We start from the raw sequence: 16997 nt of genomic DNA on the forward strand, positions 1-16997 counted from the left end.
CAGCTCAAACTCTCTCTGAAGCAAAATATCCCCAGGACAGGCAGATTTCATTTTTAATATGCCCTACAGCTCATGCAAGGCTTAAAGCGCGTAAACAACAGGGACCTTGAACTTGGCCGCAACTCTGAGGAGGTTGACAATTTAAAATGTATTGTGTGTGTTTTGGTTTGTGAAATAACACACACTTAGGGGGAAAAAAATTAAAATTGGTAACAAAATTTTGACACAAAAAGATGTCACGTGTTATAATTTGTATCTTAGTGTGGTAAATTCAAGCTTGTTACACACACATCATTCAAAACTCTCTTCTTCCCAAGTCCACACTCTAGTTTATAACATTATGTTTAGCACACTAATGCAAAGTGATTACAACTCATTACTGCTCATGTATTTGTATAGTTTTATACCTCACTTTCTCCCGCTGCTCCAACAGATTTTATATTTTCCTTCCACCATTTCCCCTTTTTCATCTGGAGATGCTAGATTTTATTGAGGGAAGAGAACAGCAGCAGAAAAGTGACAATTCTTCACAGCTGTGCTTAGACAGTGGGTCTCTTCACAGCCCTCGCATACCTGACATCAACTTGCCACCCAGTCCTGGATTATTAGGCGTATGTTTTCATACCCATGTCACAAAATTAAGTTACATAGTGCTGCCGGTATTTTGGACTGACTGACTTCACAATCTAGTGTTCAGGTTGTGATGTCAGTCAGTGTGTAAACCGGATTTGAAACCAGCTGTGTCATTTTTGGTCTCAATGCTCCAGCTAAACTCTGCACAGCTGGACATGTGCTCAGCAGCAGGAAGGGCACCCTAACAAGTGCTGTTTAAAGGGATCATCAACAACATTCTGGCTAGTTGCTGATTGATTTCTACCGACTTCTGCTGAATTTGTAGAAGTGATCGGTGAATTCTACTGCTATTTAAAGCTGCTGAAGCGTGCAGGGAGTGGTGTAGTACGTAATGATCGCCTTAGTTCTGACTTCAAAGGTTCTGCTCAGACCACTTGCTCCCAGTCATAGTGCAATAGTTTCTATCGCCCTCGAGCTGGAGCATGAGAGGCAGAATGAGCAGAGGTGACGCAGATGGACCAGCTGATCAAAGGGTAGAAGGGATCTCAATAGGAGGCCATTTTCGCCAGGGTTCATGGGGAGCATTTCTCCCCCTTCAGCCTCAGTGAGGAATATTGTATGTTACGTCTCCACTTTACTGGGAAGATGCTCACTGAAATCTGCTACCTCAGAGAAAGGGTGAGGTTGACCTTGTCACTAGCACTGATGGTGACTGTTGCCATGATCTTGTTTTTGTATCTAAACCCAAGCAGGCTAGAAGAGGTGATATTTTCAACATCTCATAGTATGCCATCGACTGTTGCATGAAGGAGGTCATTGAAGCTCTGATACAGAGAACTGAATATATTTTGTTCTCTCTTGCCACAGAGATGCAGGTGGAGTGAGAACTGAGCTTTGCCAACTTCCCTGTGGTGCAGGGGGCCATTGACTGCACGTTCTTCACTTCGCAGGTGCTAATTGTAAATCCTGAAATGTGCTGCAATCTGAAGGGATTCTGCTCATTCTGTCCAGCTTGTTTACTGCCCAGGTCACTGCCCAGTATCCTTTCAGCAGTCATGATGCCTTCATTCTGCAGGAGTCAGCTGTTCCATCAACATTTGAACCATCAGGAGCAACCTGAGAGTGGCTACTAGGGGTCGAGGGCTATCTGCTGACCACCAAGCTCAAAACTCCGGTGAAGAACCCAAGCACAATTGAGAATCATGCATCTAAAGCCGTGCTTCCCCATTTTAGCATGACCCCAGATACCAACAAAAACAAAACAATAAAGCAGCATATTCAATATATAATTATTAAAGTTCACGTATTGTGGATCAAAAAATAATAATACAGAATTTCATATTTATATAATGTATTTTAAGGTACTTTGTAAAAATGTTATTACTTCACGTACTTAAATAGGTTTCAGCCAGGTTCTCCGTGTTTCTGGTGACAGAAGACTCAGCGAAGCCCTTACCATCGGCTTCCTGGCCCAGTATAGCTGTGCATGACCCCTGCTGCACATTGCCACTAATAAGGATGGCAGCCGCGCATTAACCCTGCTGCACATTGCCACTAATAAGGATGGCAGTTGTTAACTAGGTCTTGTCCCCAGGAGATGCCCCACAACTGCTGCCCAGCTCGGTGCAAATGTGGAACCAGTAGTTTCTCATTCGGGGTTTGCAGCCTACACAAGGTTTTGATTTTTTTACTAATTCTGTCTCAAAGGAACTGTGACTGAGCAGGTCCTTCTAATTTCAAATTACTGTATTGTCTTGTGTACTTTTCCTTCAAATGAGTATATAGACAAAGGGTGAAATTTCTAAACTGGCCAGCGTTAACATGAAAGCTATTGCTTACGATCAACTGAGAATGGCATCTGGCTGTCTGCATCAAAGCAGGTCAGTTATTTGATTTGCTTATTGCTTGATGAGATCCTGTGTTTGTAGTACAGGGCACCTTATTTCATCATTAGCAATTCCTGTACATTGCAGCCACTGGGTTTGACATTTATTCACATAGTCTGCTTACATCTTTGTTCTGATTTTGATGGGTAGTTTTGTTGCCACAAGCTGCCTAAACCTGGGAATAAATGTAACAACTACTTTTTTCGTTCAGTTCTCTCAGTTCACACAGGCCAACTATATTTCCATGTTCAAAAAGAAAAATGAATGCAATTGTAAACCTTTTGTGAGACAGCTGATGGCTTTGGATCTCAAGGACGTGTACGTCAAAAGAAGCATTAGTATCTGCTAAAATTACCTATTCACTAATCGGGGGATAAAGTTGTCGACATTGAGTGAACTTCAGCAACAAGAGTGCCTATGAAGTGTTTCACAGTAGTAAAGACCTTTCAGCTACTGAACTACTTTTTAAACTAATAACTGAGTCTTGTGCCTCTATTAGGATTTGGCATTGATTACAGTTCAAAAGACACTGAATTTATTCAGGTTATATGGTTTCTTATAAATAAGTAAAAATGCTGGATTTTTCTGTCAGAAATGCTAGATGTCAAACTTTTCTGAACTTACCTCCATCCAGGGTAAGATTATTTCAAGGAAATTTAGTTTAAGATGCAGGATTCTATCGGTAAACTATCTAATGTTTCTGTATACTAAGGCTTTTGAAACATCCAAAATCTCATCCACTTTAAAGGCACAATAGGTCTATTTTCTGACCCTCATGGTTAATCAGCAGAAGTTCTAGTCTGTAAAATTAAAGTAGGTGACAGTTGTCCATTGGACTTAATACATTTAAAGTAGTTGAAGAGACTGTTGTTTTCCAACAATCTTGCTTCATCTGTAGTTTTAGATGAATAGATAAACCAGCCATATCTCAGGACATATTGCATTACCATGGCATGTCCTTTGTTTATATTGCCAGCCTATACCTCAGGGACATCAGACTGACACATGAGAATAAGCATAAGCCTTGTCCTAAGCTCAAAAATCCACTTAATGATAATAGCAATATTATTTTCGTATCTTCATGCTCTTCCCTTGGAGAGAATAGCATGAAGTAGTGGGAAGGATTCATAGACTGATTAAATAGTCTACTAGACTGCAATGTTAACGGTTTCTCCGTCTTTATAAGAAGCTGGGAAGTCCAGTGTGGCCTAATTACAATGTAGAGTTTTATGAACTCATTGACATCAAGCTCATGCACCAGATGCGGGAATCCACTGGATGTCAAAGCAGGACCATCTCCACACACCAGGATTGCCTGGAGCATGGTTCAAGCCCTGTACCTTCTGACTCCGAGATGAGAAAGCTACCACCAGTCCAAAGGCTTACCCTCGTGCAATAAACTGCAATTATTTCTCTTGCTGTCAGCATGGGGGTCTCAAATTGATATCCAGGTTCAGCACACACTAAATTCTACTAATTCTAACTTCAAAGTGTTTGATCTAAAATAGTCAGAAGAAAAGCCCCAATCTACTTGTACCCCAAAACTTTCACCCTTTCTGTTCTCAATACTGTTACGAAACCATGCTATATCAAAAAAAATTACTTTATGTATTTACTGGCTGGAAATCACTGACGAAGTTTCAAAAAGGACTTGAACGGCAAGCTGTTAAGATGTCTGCCAAGGATCGGGTGACTTTTGTAATTCCTGCAGAATTACCTGGTCTCCAGAGAATACTTAATTAAATGACCCTGGGTAGGGTGCCTTCCATTGAATAGACATGCTGAGATGAAATCATCCATGGAATTTTCACACACTATTGTCTATGAACTTAACAAAACTCAAAATTCATGGACTCCCAGACTCACTGTCTCCGAATTCGAGATTTAAAGCAAGCAGTAGAGAAACCAGTTCATCATAAGTAGGTGTGAATAACCACCATCCATTCCTCATTGTCTGGCTATGCCTTGTAACTTCGAAACATTTATGTGGACGCTAGAAGTATTGAGCAGGCGGTCGCCTGATTAAAAAAAAACGATTGTAGATAATAAACCTTTTGCTCCAAGAACCAGAGAGAAACGAACCCCTCTGGAAACAAACTACACAGAACACCCCTCTGTGGGTCTCGCTCGTCTCTCTCGCATCGCTTTCCACCTATTTTACAAGCTCAAACCCTGTCTGCTGTAAGTGACTATCCATGTGCTGCCCTCAGGGGTGTTTTTAAAGAATCCAACCCAGCAGGTGCTGTTTCCAGGAAAACATCTACATCTTTAAACTGCTAACACCAGAAGGGCTACCAAGCCTAGCCTGGATCTATCCAAGACACTGACCAACAAGAACTGTATCCGTTTAATCTTCATTGGACTTTAAAATTGTTCCTTATCTATCCTCCAAATGTGTAAACTGGTTTTTGTATGTGTGAACCTGAGTGTTGTGTGAAAGTTGGAGTGTTTTTATTATTTTATGTGAACTGGATTACATAAAATATCCTCTTCCTTTTAAAGAAAACGTGTCTGTTTTGTGTCTTTTACAATCACAGCATGCAAATCATTAAGCACTCACTGGATTGGCAAGCACACGTGGAGACGACATCTAGAATTCCAAGCCAAAGAACAAAGGAATTCCAAGAAAAAGAGAGAGACAGACAGAAATGCTATCCTGAGTGCCTATGAGCTGGCACCAGAGGTTCCGAACTTTCCAAAATAGGCCTGGGTAAACTTGTATCAAGTTTGAAAGGGTTAAACAATTTGCCTTCGACCGATATCCATCTGTCACCTCCAGTACTTACTGGATAATGTGCTGAGGTTCTACTTAATAAAGATATACTTGCAAAGTGAGCTAGTTACAGGGCTAGATAAGGTGGGGTGATCCCAAGTTTACCCATGGAGGAGTGAACCTATTATTAGGCAACAACTTAGCTGGTTATAAGGTATTCCCCCCTCCCCCCCACCCCGAAGGACCCAGTGTGGTCCATGGAGACTGGAAAGACTGAGGGAACAGGCAAAATTCTGCACAGGTGCAGAGGCCTGAGGAAGTTTCAAGGATCCCACTGGAGGTGACAGAGCCAGTGACGAGTGCTTAAGATAGATCCCCCACCTATGAGAACCTCAGAAATGTGATTCTCCTCAAGGAGATCAAACCTCACTTCCCATTTCCACAAAGACCCATGCGGAAGAACAAAGAGTCTCCGAAGCCAGGCAGGCAGCCATCATAGCAGATGACTATGAATTTAACACACAGACCGGTAATTCAAGGTAAACTGGGATCTGGTAGATCTTGCAGGCTAGCGAGAGATGGGAGGGATGTAGATGAGGTTTGAAAGAAAAGGGGAATAGTGAAAGAAAAAGTGATCAGTCCCTAAATTTTAAAAGAAGGAGCCATGATGGTAAACAGGTAGGGGCTCACCCAGTGTGCTTTCAGTGTGGAAGCCTGAACACCTGAGGGAAAATTGTTAGCATTCCAAAAGATCAACAGGGGAGAGGGGGCACTGTATTCAAGACTATGTCTGCAGCCATGAAGATCTTAAGCCTATGTCCCAGTGTAGCAGAGGGCCAGAATACCTATCAGGATTTTTATTTTGTTTAAAGGGAAAATGACCCCTAGTTTTTTCCTGGTTGCTTGCAAACTTTGCTCTTGGCAGGAGATGGAGATCATCTACCTGAAAGCCAGTGTGCGGGTTAAGGGACTTACAGGATAATGTGCTGAGGTTCTACTTAATAAAGATATACTTGCAAAGTGAGCTAGTTACAGGGCTAGATAAGTGGGGTGATCCCAAATTTACCCATGGAGGAGTGAACCTATTATTAGGCAACAACTTAGCTGGTATTTCACCCCCCCTCCCCGCCGAAGGACCCAGTGTGGAAAGACTGAGGGAACAGGCAAAATTCTGCACAGGTGCAGAGGCCTGAGGAAGTTTCAAGGATTCCACTGGAGGTGACAGAGCTAGCCGAAATTAAGGAGGCTAAAGGAGAACAAATAGAATTTAAAGAGCCCAGGATAGAGCATGTAGAATTTAGACAGGCCAAAATAGAACCAGAGGAAAACAAAAGTGTTGCAACAGGATAGTAGAGGTTGAAGGGAATGTAGCTGAAGTATGGTTAACAGAGGCCTTATTCTAAGATTCAAATAGGGACCAGGATCTTTTGCAATCAGGATGTTAGGGAGATGCCTCGCCTAGTTGAAGTGCCCCAGGGGAAGCCAGATAGCTACCTGTGGGCAGTAGTGTCCCAGATGACATGGGACAGATTGGGGGTAGGAATGGGGGGTACTATCCCTGTAGTAAAAGAAAATGGAGAGGTAATATGCCCTAAAGTGAACAGTACTTGTGAAAATCACAAGGAAAATAAAGTGAAATAAATGTGGAATTGATTGCAGAATCAAGTAGTCAGGTTTTACATTCAATCCAACAAAATCCAATAATTCAGCCTCAGAACTCGCGAAAGGCAAAGCACAAATGGAGAAGTTGAGACCAAAAGGACAAGCTGTTAAGATGGCTGCTGAGGGTCAGGTGACTTTTGTAATTTCTGCAGACACATAATTACTTAGTCTCCAGAAAGTTCTTAATTAAGCGACCCTGGATGGGATGCCCAAAATTGAATGGACATGCTGAGATGAAACCATCTGTGCAATTCCAACCTTCTGTTGTCTATGCACTTGCAAAAATTCAAAATCCATGGACTCCCGCATCCAAAATTGAGCTGTAGAGAAAGCAGTTCATCAGAAGTAGGTATGAATAACCACCATCCACTCCCCATTGTGTAGCAATGGCTCCTAACTTCAATACTTCCATTGTTCACACAAATGATTTGATCAGGTGGTCACCTGATTGAAACTAACTTCAGATAACAAATCTTTTACTCTAAGAACCAGCGATAAAGATGCTAGACTGGAAGCAAACACCATAGAAGATCCTTCTGTGGTTCTCACTCTCTCGCTCTCTCTCTCTCTCTCTCTCTCGCTCTCTCTCTCCAGGCAGAGATATTTTTGAAGAACTCAACCCAGCAGCTGCTGTTTCCAGAAAATGGATAAATTGTCCGTTTACATCTATAAATGTGTAAGCTGAAACTGGAAGGACCACCAAGCCCAGCCTGAATCCACCCAATTCACCAATCTAAGAGAACCATCTCATTTTAATCTTTATTGGACTTTAAAATTATCCCTTAATCCATCCCCCCCCCACATCAGAAACTATTTTTTTTGTATGTGAGAACCTGAGTGTATGTGTGTGTGTGTGTGTGTGTGTGAAAGTTGGAGTGTTTTTATTATTCTACTTAGGCCATGTTAAGTACAAGTACAGTAAAAACTATCTTTTCTTTTCAAAAACTCAAACCTGTTTGTTTGTGTCTTTCACAGTCACAGCATGTAAATAGTTAAACGCTCACTGAATTGGCAAGCGTATCTACTTTGTTAAAAAAAAAGCCACTTGCGGTCAAAAAGAGGGGGGAGGCATTCTAACTCTGCTCAGCAGATCGTAACACTGCACTTTCACAAACGTTAGTTGCTCATTCCATTCCTACGCCTTTAATTTCAAGCCAGTCTTCATCTATGCAACATGGACTGCAGCGGTTCAAGTAGGCAGCTCAGCACCAACTTCTCAAGGGCAATTACGGATGGGCAATAAAAACGCTGGTCTAGCCAACGATTCCCATGTCCCATTAAAGAATAGAAGAAAAAATTGATACTTCCATCTCTAACGCTGTCCATGTTTTTTTACTAAGCATCACTTACAGTTAATTTGATGTGAGGCTACAATAGATTTAAAAAAATTACTGCAAGAATTAGTAAGCACTGACAAAAATATTTACCTGTCGACATAAAATGTTTCAATTTCCATGTTTTATATCTACAAACTCAGAAACAAAACTGGAAAACATATTTTGAGATTGGAAATGTGATCATTTTGCTTCAGAACAGGTGATCTACGTTCTACCACCTGACAGAAGATTATGTTGATATTAATTTCTACCGTGACCTTTTTCCTTGAAATTTTTATATTGTACACCATCATTTAATGGTCTATAGGCACACTCATAACTTTCATTTTACCAGATAATTTTACCCTCTCTTTAAATACTTGTGTTCTGTTCTCTCCCCCTGACTTAACATGAATAATCTTTAATTTGTACTCACAGCTGATAATATGAATCCACTTTTTGCTGTATGCTATCTAGAACAATGAATGTACGATTAGGGACTAAATCCAAACACAATGTGGCCTAATTGAAATATTGCACAAATTCAGAATTAGGCCTCTTGGACTTGTATTCATTTTGCTGACATGGGCCCTAGTATTTTTCGTAGCGCTTTAGTTGTGACAACTCACCAAGGCTCCTTCCAAACCTGTGACCTCTGCCACATAGAAGGACAAGGGCAGCAGATGCTTGGGAACACCACTGCCTGTAAGTTCCCCTCCAGCCACTTGGTTGGCACTCCATCTACCATCTTCAAGATTCACTTCCTCCACCACTGATGCACAGTGGCAGCAGTGTGTACCATCTGAAAGGTGCATTGTGGCAATTCACCAAGGAAACTTTGACAGCACCTTCCAAACCCATAACCTCTACCAGCTAGAGGAACAAAGGCAGCAGATGCATGGGCACACCACCGCCTGCAAGTTCCCCTTCCAAGTCGCACACTATTCTGACTTGGAATATCGCCGAACCTTCAGTCGTTGGGTCATAGACCTGGAACTCTCTCCTAACAGTGCTGTGGGTGTACCTACACCACAATGACTGCAGCTGTTCAAGAAGGCAGCTCACCACCACTTCCTTGAGGACAATTTGGGTGGGTAACAAATGCTGGCCTTGCTAGCCATGCTCACATGCCAGGAACAAATAATTTAAAAAAACACATTGGCAAGATGGTTTAATTGGCCTGATTTGAGGGAACCCCTTGCCAATATCATGTTGCATTTCTCTATGGTACTCATTTTTGTTTCTGTTTTTAAACTATCCAAAGTCCACTGTTGCATCCTCTGCCTCTATCCAAGGTATGATGGGAGATTTCTGACAATGTGCTATTCCTACCAGATTGTTTTTCTCTATCCTCACATACTAACATACAAATTAGGAGCAGGAGTAGGCCACTCAGCCTCTTGGCTCCTGCTCCGCCATTCAATAAGAACATGGCTGATCTGAATGTAACCTTCACACCACATTCCTGCCTACCCCCAATAACCTTTCACCCCCTTGTTAATCAAGAAACTATCTAGCTCTGCCTTAAAAATATTCAAAGACTCTGCTTCCACTGCCTTTGGAGGAGGAGTTCCAAAGACACTACCTTTAGAGAAAACATTTCTCCTCATCTCTGTCTTAAATGAGCGACCCTTTATTTCTAAACAGTGACTCCTTGTTCTAGATTCTCCCACAAGAGGAAACATCCTCTCCACCTCCTTATCTTAAAGGTTTCAATCAAGTCGCCTCTCCAGATATCTCCTTCATTTCTAATTTATTAGCCATCTGTCTAGTCCTTTTGTTAGGATTCAGTGGCCCTGATATTTACAAAGAGGCTGTGAGGAGGCTGAATCAGCTTGAGAATCCTGCAGGGCCAGGAGCACGGAGTTTCTACTGAACTTGCTGGCGGGATCTCCGTATAATTTTTTTCTTCTATTTCCTGCCCTGCAACTGGACAAATTTTACAGCCTGGCTGGCAGCTGGGAGAGTAAACCAGTGGACAACAGGTCACTGCCAGGGACGTTGAGCACTTTTTTTTTAATGGTCATGGGCACATTTAAGTATTTAACCCCATCCCCTGCCTTGGCCCTCTCCTGGGTGCAGGGTCGTTGGGGGGGGTGGGGTGGGAATTGCTGGGGTGGGGGAAGGATTAATATTGAGGTGTCTGATAGCTCCCTCCATTCTTTACTTGAAGAGTTACAGTTATTTCAATCATTGAAGTAAAGAGAAAATGTACCAGTTCAAAATGAGTAGTGTCCCTTATACCTCACCAACTTAGCTGTGATTTGAGGTAACTTTTACAACTTTCTGCTCCTGCCCAGAGTTGAATTTGTGGGCAGAGGTCCACTCCCTCAACTCACTTTGTGCGTTCCCAGCAGGTGCAGCTCTGCCTCAATGAGGCTAAATCATAAAAATGCACCTACGCAAAAAAAGTTAAAAAGGTCACTTTGATAAGTATATCACCATAATCTCCCCAAAGCGCATTTTAATTCAAATTGTCGTTTGGTAGCACAGAGCTTGAGTATTGCTGAAAAAAGACACATGTCAAAACTTTTCGTCTTGCACTCATCAGGACACTTCGAAGAATAACAAACACGAAGGGAACAAATTTTAACTTCCTGAGAAGAGAATGTTGATTGGTTGGCAAGTAGACTCTGGTAGAGGTATTGCCATGGAGGATGCACCAGTTAACTGATGACTGATAGTTTACTGCCAAGTTTTGTTTAAATTCAAACCAGGCAGGTTGACTCTGGTCAAGGCATTGCTCTGGGGAATAAACCAGAGAATGGGTATCGCCTATTTTTAGTTGAAACAGGTGCAATGTGTGTACATGTTCTTTCTGCCTGCAAAGAACAGGGCCCTGTGTATTAATATGTAGCTTCTAGCATGCGTAAGTGTACCACAATGTGAGCCTGACTGATAATCTTAAATATTTTAAATCTCACTCCCATGTTTCACAATTTGATTTTACAATTATGCAACTAAAAAGTAGAGAGCAATACTGAGGAAACCCATTGAAAATAAATTGCACCATCTACTGTCAGAAAAACAAAAATATCCTACTTTCTTGCCTGTCTTCAAAGTTGAGATTCCTGCATTTCCTCCCCTCCTCTCCATCTCCCTATCTCTCTGACTCTCTCTCTCTCTCTCTGACTCTCTCTCTCTCTCTCTCTCTGACTCTCTCTCTCTCTGGCTCTCTCTCTCTCTTTCTGCCTCCCTCTCTTGCTCTGCCTCTTTCACTGCCTTTTTCTCTGCCTCTCTCTCTGCCCCTCTCGCCCTCTCTCTGCCCCTCTCGCAAACAGGGTGAAAGCCGAACTCTGAGGTAATACTGAACAGTCTACGACACTTTTCTCTGGAAAAATGAAGACTGTGATGAAGGCATTTGATAGACTAGATGTTGAGAAGATGTGGGGAGTCAAAAACTAGGGGTAATAAATATATGCCATTAATAAATCTGTAAAGACTTCGGGAGGAACTACTTTACCTAAAGAATGGATAGAATGTGGAACTTGTTACTACTTGGAGTAGTTGAGGTGAATAGCATAGGTGCATTTAAGGGGTGGCTAGGTAGACACGAGGGAGAAAGAAACAGAAAGATATGCAGATAGATTTAGATGTAGTAAGATAAGAGAAGACTCGTGTGGAGCATAAACACCAGTATAGACCACTTGGACTGAATAACCTGTTTCTGTGCTGCTGTTCTCCATATATCAATCCATAATTGGGACTTGTCAGACACACTTCCCCAGGAAAGGAAATGCTTTGTTTGCATTTACCTCCAAGTAGCTATTAACTGATTGGCCTGTGGTCAAGCCATCTGAAGATCAACTCAGCTATTTGGCTCCCAGCAGGGAACCTCGCTCAAAGGGAGCAAGAGTTGAAAATAAGTGTGCAACAAGTGTAAGTTATGCTGTTTTCACCCCCTTTCAAGGGAGACCCACCACTGGCAATGCCGGGTCCTGAGTTTACCATCTAAGTAGGGGGAGAGAAAAATAAGTGAAAATAATAATGGGGAATATTTTATTAACTCATATGACTTTCTGTAGGATGTAGGTTTTAAATAGCTGCAATTCTGTTTCATCTGCCTTGGAAAAATAGATTCTTTTTGTAGGACATCGGGAGTGCCAAAACCAACTGCATTCACACTAGATTAAGATGCTGAAGCACAAACCTTTCTTACCTGCTCAATCAAAGTGCAGTTTTGGGCATGGCTGAAACTTGCAATGAACATAATGGCTTTCTCCACTGAGGAAGCAACATAAGCCAAACTAGTTGAGACTGTGTTTGTACCTAAATCTCAGCAGAACATGGATAATTCTGGATGTTATGTAATTGCCCTTCTATATCAAAGATGAAACCAAATACTCCAGCATGCAATGCTTTGATGTATAGTTGAAAAGGACGATCTTGATGTTTTATATTAGCGTGATCGCAACAGATGATGAACATTGGACTGGCTTCATCTGTGCAGCTCCAGGCAACTGTACATCATGGGAAAGCTGCAATTTTGAAATAATACGAGGAGTTCAGGTTGTCAGTTTGTCTTAAATCAAGTGCTGCTTTGGGCTAATTGTGATGTTATACTCCTCTCCTGAGAGGAATACATTAAATTTGTACCATTGTCACCCGTCCTAATCAATGTCTTCATCTGTGGCGTGTATTGGTTGGCATCAGTGTATTTGTTGCAGGCATTTCTGAAAGAACAATGATGCTGCTTTCTACAGATGATATTGATGGTTTTTGTAGGGTTCCGTGTTTTTTGCTTGACAAGTTGAACAATGGGCAAGCCATTAAATAATGTGTTATTATGGCTTTGTATGAGTCAACAGAGAATTCCAAAAGTCTAGATTGAAATATACAAAGGCTGTCTGTCCCCAAATTGTTGAAGCATAGTAGTACTTGGGGGTTCTACTGGATGTCAACTTTGAGCAGACATAAGCATTCGGACTTCACTAAGAATGTTATGGACAGGTGGGGGTTTGTTTAAACAGTCCTGATTTCTCCTCTCACCATCTGTCCATAAACACAAAGGTGTTGTGATTTGATTTCCTCCTCTATATATAGGCATGTTTCTCAACCCTTCAGTTTTGGTATGATCCAATTTCTGTTGTTAACCCCACAGCAAACTCAAGAGCAGGTAAACTCAGAGGGTTAGTTTATTGGTGCGCACTCAAACATGAGGAGGGTCATGATGTAGCCCCCTTTTCACTTGTACAATAAAAAAGGTGGGGGGGTTAGATTTACGGGGCAAAGTCCATAGAATAAAGAATTATTGTTTCATATGTGTCCCGAGCCCGGAATCAAATTCCAATGGTGTATCCTTTCATAGAGGTTGGCAAGTCAAAGACTGATGCTGGATAATTCACTTTTCCAGTAGAAATGACTTCCATAATGGGGTAGGTACATAGATGAATTAATCATGTAAGTGATGGTAAAGAAGTTCATAAGCCCCCATAGAAACAGTATGGATGGGGATAGGCATTCACCTGGACCGAAAATTTGTTCTGAGCTGCTGCTTGCTAAATGGAAGATGGCAGGCTGGCAGTACAGCCAGACAGTGTAACTAGTAGATGGCCTTTGTATAATTCCCTTTGAATTTGTCTCTGCAGTCCACAGGGTGGTCCATGTCTCTTCAGAAATAACAAGGCACAAATTTCTTCGATACTGCTAGATTAGCTCCCATTGTTTGAAGGTCACTGCCAGAAACTTCCTTCTGTTCAGAGTTACAGGCAGACTTAGTTTCAGCCTTTTTAAAGTCTCTTTCCAGGATATACTTACTCAACTTGTCTGGTGACTGTGGAATCCCAATGCAGGTTAAGCTCATGGTGGATAACTTGTATCCAAACATTTCTCCTTCATTGTATGTGTAGGAGTTCTCAACTATCAAAGTTGCACATTAACCATGTACAAGATTTCGGACCAAGCTGTGAGGTAGATTTGTGACATGAAGAGGAAATGGTTGAGTGAGAGGAGATATCTGGCCTTCTCAGCTTCTTCAGAGAGGTGTTATGAGCAAGTGAGAAGGGGTAGATTGGCTCCCCTCTTTTCCCACTCCTTGTTTGACCGCAACCAATTTTTTAGAAAGAGGATATTTGCCAATTCAGTGAGTGTTTAACTGTTTAAATGCTGTGACTGTCAAAGACACACAGGGACAGGTCTTCGTGTAAGTTTTTTTTAAAGAAAAGCGAATAGTATTTATTGTAATTAACATCCAATCTAAATTAAAATAATAAAAAATATACTCCAACTCTCTTGTATGCATTCGAATCCATACATGTACACAGATTTAAGTTACAAAGTGGGAGGATAGGTTAAGTAGTATAGAAGTCCAAAAAAGTCAGTTGTATACAGACTTGGTAAATTGAGGCCTTGGATTGTTTCAGACTGGGCTCGATGGTCTTTCCAAATTCTGTGACAGGACAATTTAAAGATGTTAACAGAATATTTCCCTTTGGTCTCCTGGAGTCTGCTGGGATGGTTTTTAGATGCTGCTGTGGCATATAGCTGGTCAAACAACAGGCAGGGCTCAAGCTTGCAGGATGGATAAAGAGAGAGAGAGAGATTGCCCAATCAATGTTGTTGACCTGAGTCTCTTATTCTGTCTCACTGGCCTGAAGAAAAACAGTTCCTTAAAACGCCAAGAAGGTTAGTTGGCTCTTTACATGATTTCCCCTCCCAAACTGACCAGTTGCCCAAACTTGATCAGAGCAAGTAGATTCCAGGTCCATGGATTAGACATGATTAGATTATGGCTGGAAGAGTTCACTTTTCAGCCAAAGTCCTTTGTCCAAAGGGATGGCCTCTAATGGCTTGTTCCACATCCATCTGAATATACAGGAGCTGCCTGGATGTTTTGTGAATGGTTCAGGAGATGGGCTCATTCACGTTCCTCTGATGTGATTGTCTCTGGGTTCTTCTAGACAACCTGACTCCATTTTAATGAATTTGAAATTTGTAGGGTACGTTTATGCAAATGTTCGGCCATTTTAGAAATCTCTTAAGTCCTTTCTAAAAAAAAAATGCTGCATGTTCAGTCTTTTAAAACTCAACCACTGGTCTCAGTCCACTCAATAAAGTCATTTTTGATATAAAGCATGGCTGTGTAACAGTGGACATGTCCCTTTCCCAAAGTCTGAAAACCTAGGTTAAGCAGTTTGTGTCAGAAATGGAAAAGAACGTTTACTGGACTAATGTCTGGAATGGGTGGGGATGCCTTATGAGGAAAGGTTGGACGGGCTAAGCTTGTATCGACTGGAGTTTAGAAGAGTAAGAGGTGACTTGATTGAAACATATAAGACCCTGAGGGGTCTTGACAAGGTGGATGTGGAGGGGGCGTTTCCTCTTGTGGGAGAATTTAGAACTAGGGGTCACTGTTTAAAAATAAGGGGTTGCCCATTTAAGATAGACGAGGAGAAATATTTTCTCTTGGAGCATCGTGAGCCTTTGGAACTCCCTTCCTCAAAAGGTAGTGGAAGCAGAGTCTTTGAATATTTTTGAAGCAAAGGTAGATAGATTCTTGATAAGCAAGGGGGTGAAAGGTTATAGGGAGTAGGTGGGAATATGGAGTTGAGGTTACAATCGGATCAGCCATGATCTTATTAAATGGGAGCAGGCTCGAGGGGCTGAGTGGCCTACTCCTCCTAATTTAGATGTTTGTATGTAAACACTGGGAAAGGATGGCTAAAACACTGGGAATGGATGGCTAAAACACTAGGATAGTTGGCAAACCCAAACTTTGCCAGTTAGAATCTTCCACCACCCAGATGGTAGAGGTGGATCTTGTAGCTGAGGACAGAATCCTGCATCTTGGAATGATAGCCACATGCATTACCTGTGGCTGCATATACAGTGGACACTCTCGTATCTAGACTCGGTTCCTACCATGATTGTGTTGTGGAGAGGGAAGCAATTGCTGCTCAAGCTTGCACCTCCAACTACAATAGCATGTGCCATGCTGTAGTCAGGATGATTGTTACAGCGTACTTGTACATTTGATTGTGAGTTCTGCCGCTCACCAGGAGCTTTTCAGGAGTTATTGGTATCTGCTATCCACTGAACGAGGGGCCTAAGTCATGTTTGTCGGCTGTCCAATAAAGAATCCCCTCCATGGGGTAAGTTAAATTGTGCCTCTTTAGGAAAATTGGAACCACGTCAACATCTACCTGAATGGCACACACCAGTAATCCGAGACCTAAAACAGACAGATCTGTAGTACTTCATCCAGCTCAGCTCATTACCTGGAGGGGTTGACTTATCATTTTAGCTGAAATACATCCTGCTCTCCACCAAATAACCTTGCAATCTAAAATCTCCAATAGATCGCATAGTCCCAATTGGAAGTTCAGCAGTGCTCAGCGCTGCCATTTTAACTGGTAAACTTTGGCACTACTTATTATGTACAATATTGGAGCTCTTCAGCCTTGACAGTTATCAACTTGTTTCTGAGCTCTTTGCCCTGAAGTAAGTAGATTGTGTTCAGAAGAAAATAGAGCTGCCTCTCCATATCGGGCAAAGCAGAACTCTACCTGTGTGGATAGCTTCAAGATTCCCAACTATTCTTATTGGTATCCAACTGTCAAAAGTAAATATTTTTAATTTACATATGAATACACTGCTTGTGCCAATCATCCTCTCAATCTGTTACTATTCCCCGATGAGCTCCTGCCCTCACTATCCCAGACTTACTGTCCTTCAGCCCATAAACACCCTGCTTCAACCTGTGGATTTCCATCTCATTTACAATATGACATACCAGTAACCCCAAACTGCTTTAACTTCACTCATTTCATTTGCCTGTTCTACTTTACTCCTCTGGGTCTGCTTTTTGTAACTTCCTCATCCCTACACACTCCTTCTATGTGACCTAAA

The 16997-nt window shown here is 41.8% G+C and overlaps 1 protein-coding gene across 6 annotated transcripts in view; it reads left to right on the top strand.

Moving 5' to 3' along the window:
• The window catches only part of sh3gl3a (SH3-domain GRB2-like 3a), a 124878-nt gene that overhangs the window by 79385 nt on the left and 28496 nt on the right, over nt 1–16997 (top strand). The gene's annotated exons all lie outside the window — the stretch shown is intronic.

Source organism: Cetorhinus maximus, chromosome 26, assembly GCF_964194155.1.
Source record: "Cetorhinus maximus chromosome 26, sCetMax3.hap1.1, whole genome shotgun sequence".
Taxonomy (NCBI): domain Eukaryota; kingdom Metazoa; phylum Chordata; class Chondrichthyes; order Lamniformes; family Cetorhinidae; genus Cetorhinus; species Cetorhinus maximus.